The sequence below is a fragment of the Etheostoma spectabile genome, chromosome 14 (assembly GCF_008692095.1).
Source record: "Etheostoma spectabile isolate EspeVRDwgs_2016 chromosome 14, UIUC_Espe_1.0, whole genome shotgun sequence".
NCBI classification, from domain to species: domain Eukaryota; kingdom Metazoa; phylum Chordata; class Actinopteri; order Perciformes; family Percidae; genus Etheostoma; species Etheostoma spectabile.
This window is the reverse complement of record NC_045746.1, coordinates 10,281,141-10,293,618: the sequence shown is the minus strand read 5'-3', so window position 1 is coordinate 10,293,618 and position 12,478 is coordinate 10,281,141. Positions and strand designations below refer to the sequence as shown.

The 12,478-nt window shown below is 43.0% G+C and overlaps 1 long non-coding RNA gene across 1 annotated transcript in view; it reads left to right on the top strand.

Annotated features, from left to right (window-relative positions):
- The first annotated feature begins 3,534 nt into the window (after positions 1–3,534).
- Positions 3,535–12,478, top strand: part of LOC116701600 (uncharacterized) — a 15,711-nt gene continuing 6,767 nt past the window's right edge. The window contains exons 1-2 of the long non-coding RNA XR_004334970.1: positions 3,535–3,545; positions 8,158–8,160. This is a non-coding gene — a long non-coding RNA (uncharacterized LOC116701600). The remainder of the gene's footprint in view (positions 3,546–8,157; positions 8,161–12,478) is intronic.

Below are 12,478 nucleotides of genomic sequence, written 5' to 3'. Positions count from 1 at the left end.
CTCACTCAGTTGGCGTCTGAACTGAATTATGCGCCCACAGGGTTACACACTCCAAGACGTTTTATTCAGATTTGGGTCATAAGGGATTGTGCTGTTTCAAGAACATGAATCTGAGAGGTTAGAGTGCTTTATGTGAGTTTACTGGGCCACATGGAACAGCAGTTCACCCAGGGACGAGTTCAAAAATGTTGCTACATCAGGGTCAGTCATGGTCAAAGACATTATAAAAAATATTCTATTACCAGCGATATTCCACTAAAATACTACCTCTGTAAGAAGAGAAAATGTACTTAAGGTATTACAAGGCAACTATATAGAAAAGGCCCCACATTTTTTTAAACTGTAAATGATCAAAGCTGTCAATCAACTAATTTTAAGCAAATAATCATTTCAGTTGGATTTCTAGGTCTTTTTGTTGGGCATATGTCATAAACATATGTTTTGTCACAAAAAATCCTAACTCGTCTCAACCAAAATGTGTCAAATTACAAGAATATCTGAAAGCATTTGACAAAATCTGCTACTGACTCTTTTGTCTTTTTCCTTCCAGGTTTTGAAGCTTGCAATCTATCAGTTTTTTGATTCTTATCTAAATGTTTTTGCTCCTGAGATAAATTGTAGCCCAAATATTTCCCAGTTATCTGCAACAGTTAATAATTTATTTTTATTGACCTTATGTCTTTGCCCAGACAAGAACGTTATAGTGACAGCGTGGCTGTTTTACAGTTAAAATAATTTAAAATTTATGGTTTATGCTTCGATGCAGAGGTCAAGGCTAGCAGACGTTATGTGCGAAAAATGGTTGGAGACTTACAATACCCTTGAGGGATTCTGGCAGGGCTGTAGTATTTGAGTCCGGTCTTGGACTCGGGTTCTGTCTTGGACTCGAATCCGGACTCAACACCGTTTTTCTATGGTCTCAGACTTGTCTTGTACTCGCTAGTATTTGGACTCGGACTTGTCTCGGTCTAGGCCACTGATCTTGCCAGATATGGCTTTTGGGCTTTTGGTCTCTACTTTTTGGTCCTGGACTCGGTCTTGACTCAGACTCGAACTATTTTGGACTCGGTATTGTCTTGGACTCAAACCTCTTTTGACTCGGTCTTGACTTGGACTCGACTAGTCTTGGTCTTGGACTTGTCTTGGACTCGACAAAGGTGGTCTTGGCTACAGCCCTGGATTCTGGCATGGGTGTGTCTTTTCACTTTGTAGGTAAAAGCAACCAGAATTGGTTGTTGTTGTCTACAGGGATAGAGAAGAAAGCATTAATGATATTAATAATTATATATACATCAGTTTGTCTTTGTTCTCCCCTGTAGGTAACCCGCAGGTTTGGCATGCATTATCCAGTTTAATGATTCGTAATAAGCGTTATCTATTATCATCGAAAAGAGCCAGTTGAGGTGGTTTGAACATCTGGTGAGGTATCCTCCTGGGCGCCTCCCTAGGGAGGTGGTCCAGGCACGTCCAGCTGGGAGGAGGCCTCGGGGAAGACCAAGGACTAGGTGGAGGGATTATATCTCCAATCTGGCCTGGGAACGCCTCGGGATCCCCCAGTCGGAGTTGGTTGATGCGGCTCGGGAAAGGGAAGTTTGGGTCCCCTGCATCTGCGGCTGAAGATGGATGGATGGAAGAGTACTGATTCCGACAATCAGAACTTTTCATCATCCATCTCTCACTACATGGCAGCTGCAAATTGAAATCAACATGATTTAAAAGACTGGCGTATCTGCGACGGCTCGAGGTTGTGTCAGCTTGTGTGCCGTTAACCTGCTGACGAAGACAGTCTGCACCACGTCGGCTTTAGGGTGATCATCTCTGATCCCACAAACTTGTCAGGGACAGCTAAATCCAGGCTTTGTTTCTCCTGCAGTAGGCTGCGCCGGGCTTTATGGCTCAAACCGCTCAAGAAGCACAATTTCTGTTCTACACTTCAAGACCGGTCTCAGGTGTAGGATCAGTGCTGTTGTGCTGTATCGGTGTTGCTGTGGCCAGTAATAAAACAGATGCCAACTCAAGAGTTAAGCTCCAAAGTTTATATTTGACCATGGAAACAGATCACCAATGCTGGTGAAAACTCTCCAGCTTGTTATAGAGAGAGAACTCAAGGCCAACTAAATATTGAATTTAAAAATTTGACCCATTTTCTAAAAGTTTCCATGTCAGACATTTGGGTTTCTATCAACCAAAATGTCCAAAACAATAACGTAGAAAGTAAAATAAATGACCAGTTTACTAATTTCTTTGAATTTGGGTGTTTTATTCAATTTCATAGCATTTGAAAAAAATTGATAAAAGAACATTACAAAAATGACAAAAATGACGGAAAAACCACAACATAAAAAAACAACACAAGCGGTCAGATGGGTTGTACATAAAACTCCAGGTTAGTTAACTTTATTTGGAGAAGAAAACAAAGGTAAATGGCAAAACTTACTGGTTCAACCAGTTACCATATTTTACGTACAATTTTCCTTCGTAAATTACGGCATTACGGGTGTGCTCCTTCACCGTGTTAGCGCTAATTGAAGTTATAGCTAATCTGATTACAACCTGTATGACTGCTAGACCAGACATGTGTATTGCCCAATTGGACCAATTTTTATGTGTTGTATTCTGAGATCACCATAACAAAAACTCAAACCAAACAGCTATTATATGAAATACTGAAACATTTATTTTTCAAAGTTACAGTCAGGCCTTTGAATTCACTTTTTTTATTACTGGCCAACAAGGATACTAGGTTTTAAAAGTGACCAGCCAATCAGATTTTCCATTAGCCACATATTTGTGTATGTTTTTTTCCTAACTAACTTTTTAATTTCAGCTCCTCTGGTTTGTTCCCTTTACCTTCACCTTCACCCTTCACCTTCACCCTTTGCCTTCACCCTTTACCTTCTCCCTTCACCTTCTCCCTTCACCTTCTCCCTTCACCTTCACCCTTTGCCTTCTCCCTTCGCCTTCTCCCTTCACCTTCTCCCTTCACCTTCTCCCTTCACCTTCACCCTTCACATTCACCCTTCACCTTCACCCTTGACCTTCTCCCTTCAACTTCTCCCTTCACCTTCTCCCTTCACCTTCCCCTTCTCCCTTCGCCTTCTCCCTTCAACTTCTCCCTTCACCTTCTCCCTTCACCTTCCCCTTCTCCCTTCCCCTTCTCCCTTCACCTTCCCCTTCTCCTTCTCCCTTCCCCTTCTCCCGTCACCTTCCCCTTCTCCCTTCACCTTCTCCCTTCACCTTCTCCCTTCACCTTCACCTTCTCCCTTCACCTTCCCCTTCTCCCTTCACATTCACCTTGTCCCTTCGAAATTTGGGTTTCTATCAACCAAAAGGTCCAAAAAATAAAGTTAATAATCAGTTTACTAATATCTTTGAACAGAGGTGTATTAGTCCATTTTATAGCATTTGAAAAAAAGTGTGACAAATAAAAAAAAAAAGTGCAGAATTTTTTTTAAAATTTGGACCGAGCATAACAAATAGTTGCATATGGGGCGGGACGAAAACACAAGAGTTAAATAAGTCATATTTGTTTGTCACATCCATCTGTCCCCGCACCTCCGTCCTAAACGAGGACTTTCAATACAAACGTACTTGTTATGCGTCAAAAATGTATAAATCGGGGACAAAATATGTTTACCCTCTGAAACTATACTGAGAATGCACTTTAGTTGAATGTCATTCTAGAGAGCTCAGACAAACATAATATAAAGTCCTTTGGCTGTAGCCTTAAAAATCCCTTTCATAATAAATGATGAGCCTTCAAATGAAATTGCATGATATTCTGCAGTAGAATCAGTATAAAAAGACGGAGACAACCTTTAAAAGGGAAGACTAAAACAGCAACCAGCAAGGTTAGTTATAGGTCTTGATAAAAAGAAATGTTTTAAGTCCTTGGAAAAGGACACTTTTACTGGCAAGATAGATATAATATGACATCAAAGTTGCCTGTTTTCAAGTTATCAGACATGTTATGTGTCATGGTAAAAATCTGGATGCATTGTTGTTTCTTCTACTCGGCAGCAGTGCTTACAGGTTGAGGAGCCACAGAGGAACTAAAGTGCATCTCGAGATCCTCTTGCGACCCGGCGCTTATTGTTTTACCTCAGGCACCGTGTCAGCCCTCTAATGTCTGATGTTGAACTTGGAAATGATGAGCGCTAGGGTACAGACTGCAGGAAGAATGGAAACAAGTTGGGCGAGTGTTTGTTTCTCTCCCACTCGACACTTGGAGTGGAACCACAATAGGTGGGCGTTTTTCTCTGACAAAGAGACAGGGAGAGAGAGATGAACCGGGACACAAGGAGACGTGTGAAAGGGGGAGGGGGGGGAGGGGATCAGTGAGGCAGGTAAAAAGGAGGGAAGGAAGGTGGAGTGATAATTCTACGTGTGGGGGGGGAGACTGAAAGCTTTGCGTAGGGAGGATATATTACATGCAGTTCCATTAGTGTGTGTAATGGTGCTGAAAGGCGGCGTCCTGGTGCTGTTGACCGAGATGATAGTGGGAGTTGAATTAAACAGTCCCTGTCAGCTGGTCAGACGCAAGGGCTGCTCTGTCAGCGACAAACACACACCACACACACACAACTGCTCCCATGCAGCCAACATCACAACACGCCGAAGCAGGTGAAGCCTGTTCTGTATGCCTGAGTGTACTGAATGCTCAGCATTGGACCAACGCTGCTGTGATGGTAATTGTCTCTGTAGCATGTGCAAATTTACATTCAGCGCTGTGTGTGCACAGGCAATTGCTTTTCACATTGGGCCTACCTTTTCAACAATGGGGATGACACAATAACTGGTATGTGATTGGGAACATTTGTCACGAAACACCTCGGAAAAGCTGTCCAAGTTGTGAACTTCATAACTTACTAAGGGCGTTTTTTGCGCCTATAGCTCGTTTGCTCTTGTCTAAATCAGTTGATGAGTTGATGAGCGATTTCCCCTTGGATGGTTTCATTTTACACATTGGAAAAATCCAAGCGTACCAAAATGTGCCAATGCAAAAATCAGCAGGAACATTTACTCATCTTTTTGGTCGGATGTGTCCGGGACGGGAGCAAGAAAGCAAATACAGGAAGAAGGTCCTGTGTGGACTAGTGCATGTTCCTTGCATCTCCATGGTCTAACCCAGGGGTCTCAGTTTTTAAGTTTCAATGATAAAAAAACAGATGGTTTTTGGAGGCACCACTGGGACCCTGCCTGTAGATTTGGGCTCCTTGGCACCCTATATTAAATCTAACATACAAACCTAGGAGTTAAAGTGGACCCTGAGCTAAATTTGACAATCAAATCAAAGCAGTTGTCAAATCGCTTCTTTCATTTGAGGCAACTGGCCAAATAAAGCCAATTTTGTCAGGCAACATTGAAACTGCAATCCATGCCTTTATAACTACGCTGGACTACTGTAATTCACTTTATGTGGGGTTAGTGGGTCCTCCATCACCCTCTCCAGATGATACAAAATGCAGCAGCACGTTCTTTTAAACGGGCACACTAAACATGAGCATCTCCCCGATTTTAGCTTCACTACACTGGCTTCCTATTCAATTTAGGATCCATTTAAAATTCTGTATTTTGCTTTTAAATCACTAAATGGTCTTGCCCCCCCATACCTCTCTGCTTGAGCTTCACACCCTTATAAACCCGTCCGCGCTCTCAGGTCAGATGATCAGCTGCTCCTGACTGTGCTAAAACTAAGCGTAAGCTCAGAGGGACCGCCTTTGCTGTGTCTGCCCCTAGACTATGGAATGTCTGCCTTTGCATGTAAACAGGCCTCTTCTTTATCTGTTTTTAAACCCTCTTAAAACCCATCTTTTCTCTTGGCTTTGACACGTAAGATGTCGACTCTTTTACTTGTTCTATTTGCTACTTTGTGTGTTTTTAATTGTTTGTTATTAATTATAAATATGTTTGTTTATTTTCTGTACAGCACTTTGGTCAACTTTGGTTGTTGTAAAGTGCTTAACAAATAAGTTGTATGGTATGGTATGGTCTCAAACTCAACTTACTTGGGGGCCGCTGGAAGTAGAGTCTGGGTTTGCGTGGGCCATCAAGTTTTCCAAAAAAAAAGAAGCTATTTCCTCCAAACAGGGCGCGGAACTGCCGGTGCTTTAAGCCCCTAGATCTGATATGTTTGGTATTTCACAACAACAGACATCACATTGTCAAACCTCAGGCATTTGCCGCAAAGAGTACTAGCTAGCTTGACAACCGTCACGCCGCTGTCAGGAGACTACTACGGTAGCCCATAAGTGACAAGCGCAATGACAAAAAGTTTCAGAACGCGCGGGCCGCACTAACACTTAACTTTGATGTCAAGTAGGGGGCCACAAAATATCATCCCGCGGGCCACAATTAGCCCCCGGGCCGCGAGTTTGAGACCCATGGTCTAACCAGCTCTGGCTAGCTCAAATCAAGCAATCTGATTGCATCATAGCCGTGATAAAATAACCATATACAGTGCAATGGCTATGACATGAAATTCCTTTGCACAATAATTACCACTCCACATCTGAGAAGACAACAGAAACGACTCACAAACTGACAGGTGCCATGACACGCGGATTTAAAGTATCTCTTCAAGAGTATTCTATATTTAGAATACCCTTAGACAGCCATTTCCGACAAGGGAACTGAAGCTGTTATCTATCTTCAAAGCCACCAGACCCCATTGAAAAAATTAGTCATTTTACCCTTTTACCTACACTGTTCTACCGCTGTCTGTTCCAGTGCTTTGCATTGTGGGACACAGTAGGGACACAGTAGGAGAGTCAGACTGGAGCGATGCAGCCTGGAGATTTTCTTTACTGATCAACAACAGTTGGCAGTTTTGAATGAAGCCAAAATGTTATTGGTCACCTAGGAGCGTTATTGCGGTAAAACACCTTATTATACTCTATTACAGAGTATTCATAGCAAACTGTTGTCAAAGCACTGGTGAAATCCACATGACCTTCTCTGGAATCAGCCTGAAAGATTTAATTTGGCAACCTTATTTCTTTCTGTTGCACTGTTTAACACTTTCTTCTTACTCCCCCACTGCCCTTGGCAACAAGACAAAAAACATGGGATCCAACTGTTTTCTTATTGGACGAATCTTCACCAGCAAGTTGTTCTTCGAGCTTTACCTGTTGTGGGCTGCTGTCCTCCCCCAACCTTTGGCCAACTTCACCTCTGTATTGCTGTGTCTCTCTGGCTGGCTGTGAGGGCATTCCTTCCTAGGGGGGCGTGGCTACCATCACCTGCTCATTATCCGCTCAGCTGTCTCCCATCATCTCATCAACTCCTGCCATTCTTAAGCCCGGGCTAATCACCTCATCGGCGCCAGATTGTTACTTGCTCATCCGTGGTAACTTGGCTAACAGTCTGCGTACGTCTGATTTTGCTCCCGTGTTTGTCGCCTGTGCTCACCTTGTCTTCTCTGCCTCTCCACACAGAACCTCCAGCTGCCTTCCACCATCCCTCCGACCTGTCATCTGTTCCATTGGATCTACTACTACTACTAATAAACCCACTTTACGTTATCCTGCATTGTATCTCTGTGTTCTGGGTCCCACCGTACACAACATTACCAAACCAACAGACTCGGGAACAGTTTCTACCCACAAGCCATCTCTCTGATGAACCGCTGACTTCTGACCCACAGTGCCATGTTCAATTCCGGTCCATAACCCAGCAACACTGTCTCTACAGCACCTTATTATTATTAACCACTTATTATTTTTTATTTATTCATCATTCTCATTTCCTAATACATAACTGTTTGTATGTTCATACTGTTCATGTTGTAATATAATAACATAATACTATTTATCCCAGTATCCTTTGCACTATGCTCCACATTTAAATAATTTCATTGAACTCTTCATTGCACTCATGCCTCTATATTGTTTCTGTTTAGAGAATGTATATATTGGGTATATATGAGTGTGTATATTTTTGTTTTGGTTGTTTTTGTGTGTGTAAGCACAGTGTGAGTAACGATGCTCCAAAGACTAATTTCTCGCATGTGTCCTCATACCTGGCAAATAAAGCTGATTTTGATTCTGGTTCTGATTCTTTATTCCCCCCAGAGACTTAGGACAGGGGTCATTGTGAATGATGCAAGACAAAAGACATGTTATGGTTTGGGTGTTTTGTCTTGTCTTATTGTGACAGTCTGTTTTCCTGTCTTTTTTCCTGTCATTTCTTGTGATTGTGCTATTTTCAGTCATGTCTTGCATATATTCTGTTTCCTGTTTTATTGTGATAGTCTTGTTTTCTTTACCGTCTTGTTTAGTTGTACTTCCTGGCTTAGTTTTCCCGCCCTTGTGATTGGCTGACGTCTTCCACCTGTCTCCCAGCCCTTGTGTCACCTGCCTCTTGTTACCTAGTTACCCTCTGTAATTGTGTTCCCCTCGTATGTTGTCAGATCATTGTCGTACTGTTTTGTGTCACAGTGTGTGTCGTCTACCCTGTTTTATATTCCGGTTATTGCTTTTTTGGGGGGAATTCTTCCAATTCACTTCAATTTTATTCATAGCATCAATTCATAACAAGAGTTATCTCGAGACACTTTACAGATAGAGTAGGTCTAGACCACACTCCAGAATTTGCAAGAACCCAGCAGTATTAGTAGTTCCCTCCAGAACAAGCAACAGCGTTAGGTGGGGGTAGATGAGGACCCAACAGCGTTAGGTGGGGGTGGATGAGGACCCAAGTGCAGAGACGAGGAGGCAGGCAGGACCAGGGATACAGGAGGTTTTATTCAACCATAGTTCAAAACACAGGGAACGAAAGGGAAGGTCTGAGCTAAAATCCAAACAAAGGTCCGAAACAGGCACAGGGGAAGGTGGCGCACGAACAGGGAAAACGTACACGGGATGGCAGGAACACTGGTAGGATAACGCAGACTGTGAAAACTCACAAGACAGACAAACTAGGCGTCATGGAAACAGGAAAAAGCGCTACAGCACTGGACAAAGGGAACACAAGAGGTCAAGTACAAGAGGTGACGAGATAACAGGGAACAGGTGAGACGTCAGGTGAGTCACATCAGGGCGGGGCTGGGCAATCAGACAGACAAACGTAAAGCTCGGCAAGACGAGACAGAACAGGAAACCAGACTACCAACATAAAACAGGAAGTAGGACAAACAGACACTTGCCGGGGGACCAGCAACACAAGACCAGGGAGAAAACTAAGACAAAAACACAAGGAGGCCAAAGAAAGGGAAAAATAATCCCAACCAAAACCCCAAACCATGACAAACAGTGCGACAGTGGCGAGGAAAAACTCCTTTTAGGAAGAAACCTGGGACAGACCCAGGCCCAGACCCAAACCCAGGCTCTTGGTAGGCGATGGGGTTCCCGTATTTTGGATTTTGCCTGCTGCTTGTCGGTTTGTACTTAAGCTCGACATTCTTCGCCTGCTCTCTCTGCATTTGGGTCCAGCCTCCGGTGCCGTTCCGTAACAAGGCACACGGATCAATAGCGGTTTTAAGTGCTGTAAGTCTAACCCCCGAGACTCATCGATCCAGTTGCGTGTCTTTCTGGTGTACTAAATTCACTGTGTTCCAACAGCCACCTTTTCAGTGCAAGGGTCTTAAACCCCTCAGGTTACGTTTCTCCCTCTCTCTCTCTCTCTCCCCATTTACCGTTAACCAATATTTATGAGCGCACACAAAGGTCAAATAAGAATCGTTAATCAATACCAGCTGTGTGCTTATGGTTGTAGAACATGTGCTGGATGTAGTATTTAGTTAAAAGACCCAGATGCTGCTCCATCAATCCTCATCCATTCTCACGTGTCCTGAGTGGTGCGCTCAGTTCATCTCTCTGGTCACTTAATCGATGAACTTTTATTTCAGTTTATTTCCATCAATCACATCAAAACACAGCATTACGTACATAACATAGATGGTAAAAAATAAATAAAGTGTCACCTTAGTTCATGCAGTGTCATCTTAACTCTAATATGATCAATACTGATTGAAAAGGTGTAAATTGAAGCATTATCTTATTACACCTACCGTTTTTACATTGTATTTTACTCCCAGGTCCCCGAGGATGTTATCAATTTGTACAAAATGTATTATCCATTTCTGTATTTTATATACATATTATCACCCGTGTGCACAGAAATAAAAATAAAACACAAAAAGGATAGACATATCCATATCCGATCCCCTCATAACAACATAACATAACCATTCAGATTACATGTGATTCCACACAGTGTTCCATGGTGTCAGCTAGAGTTGGGCAATATATATATATAGAAAATGTTAAATGAACAAATGTAAAGCACAGGCCTCCCATCCTTTTTTTCCTGCACAATATTAAAATCAATAACATCATTAACTATCTAAAAATATACTATAAAAAACTATCTCAAGTCTTTATGGCACAGAGATGGTCCATATCATCGTAATGTAATATAGTGCGTAGCTTTTTAATATTAATAAAGTCCGTTACAATTCAATTAGATTGTGGCAACTTTCACGTTCAGCAACTCGAGTCCATCATGTTTTTTAATCCTCCGTGTCCTCCTTGGCTACTAGCAACTGTGAAGTGGGGGCTGTGCGCCATCACTGAAGGCTTGTATCATGTGGACGCGCCCACAGTGTTGATGTCATTACTTAGAATTCCTCGTGGGGGCAACAGAAACTATAGCTTTAAGTATTAATACTTAATTAGCCCTAGCACCAAAAACAATCCACCATCATAACAACAAAGCCAATGAAACGGTTGTTCCGTATTAGCAGGCTTTTTTTCCTAGTGGAACCAGAGAAAACCTGCTGCGAAACAGGGAGAAAATAAAGTCTGAAGCAGGAGGAGGATGGAGTGAGAGCATGGGAGGATGTGCCAACTAGGATGTACTGCGAAAAGAGAGAAGAAGCTAGAGACAGAATCTCGTTAGCAGTCTGACGGAGTCTTCGGCCTTGGCCTTCGATGTGAGATGTGCTACGTCTCTGTCTTCGCCAGGAGCTGCCTACTTACCCCCTCCCTAGCTCGCTGTCTCTCTCTCTCTTTCTCCATCCCTCCCTTTTAATATATATATATATATTTTCTCTTGCATCGCCTCTCCCCCTCGGCTTCTCAGCGTCTTTCTCCCGCACTTTTTAATTCCGAGAAGCACGGCGAGATGGTTCTAATTTATTTATGGTCATGCATTGTCTGTGCGCGTGGGCTTAAGTAATACTCATCTAAGCTGTGCCGCCATAACACAAAAGCCTCATTCCTTCTCATCTGCAAGGGATGAAACACGAGCACTGGAGCCTGCCACGGACCCCGAGTCTAAACGCTCCCAACTCAAAGTCGAGGGAGAGTGTGTGTGTGTTTTTGTGTGTGTGTGTGTGTGTGTGTGAGGCTCAGCACAGCTCGGCGAGCTTTGTTGAGAACTACAAAGAGGACAAACTGCCTCCACCCCTTTTGTGGTTCTCTTTTACTAACTTCGCTTCTATTTATAGCAGTTTTTACTTCCATTTTCTTTTGCTGTAGCCTTTTCATTTTGCCCGTGTCTGCTCCTGTTCTTTTCTCTCGTTCGGAGCCGCGGGGCAGGTCACTGCTGGTGACGTTAGGGTGCACTGATGCACGAGGGCTTTTTATTCCACCGTGCTGTACAAAGCATCTTCTCCCATTAAATCTGGCCGCGTGTTTCCCATCTGTCCCAGAGCCGGTTTTAATGGCTCGTCACAAGACTTTAAAGATGGATCCGGGGGGAGGCGATTTGGGCACTGCACTTGTTTTCAGGCCGGCATCCTTCTTCCTCTGTCATGCTCTCGTCTCTCAGCAGGAAATCAGACGCGATTAGATAAACAGTCCTTAGAAATCGGAACATGGCTCTCATTTTATTTGTGTTCTTTGGACTGAACAAATGGAAGCAATCTTTGTCGTGTGTATTTTTTTCTGCCGGCAGACTGCACACGCGTTTCTTTTCTATGAGACATGCGACTTTTCTAATGATAATGCGTGAATGCACAGGATGCGCAGGAGCAGAACTAATTTTCTCATGAAAAATACCTTGTTTCACCCAACAACCCATCCACTATCATCACATTGTTCATTTTTATGACTTGATCTGTAGATCTGGTAGCTGGGGGTCGAGTACCCATAAACCCACGGACGGAGCCAGCATGTTGTTTACATGATGCATGTTAACATGGATATGAATATATAGCCGTTATGAGGATTATCTGAGATATGATGTTCACTATATGATGGCGCACAGAGAAATCATGTTATTCATGTCTCCATAAGGCTTGCCTACCGTTACTAGGGTTGGGGGAAAAAATCGATGCAGCATAGTATCGCGATATTTTCAGTGACAATACTGTGTCAATACACAGGCGCCAAGTATGGATTTTTTATTGTATTTTATATATGTTGTGGTCAGTTTGTCTGCTTGACAATCCCATTGTGCAGCAATGAAATTGAAGAGATAGGAAAAAACAGAGAAATGTTTCTTTTTAGATGATGGCAAAGTTTCCTTTTGGGGA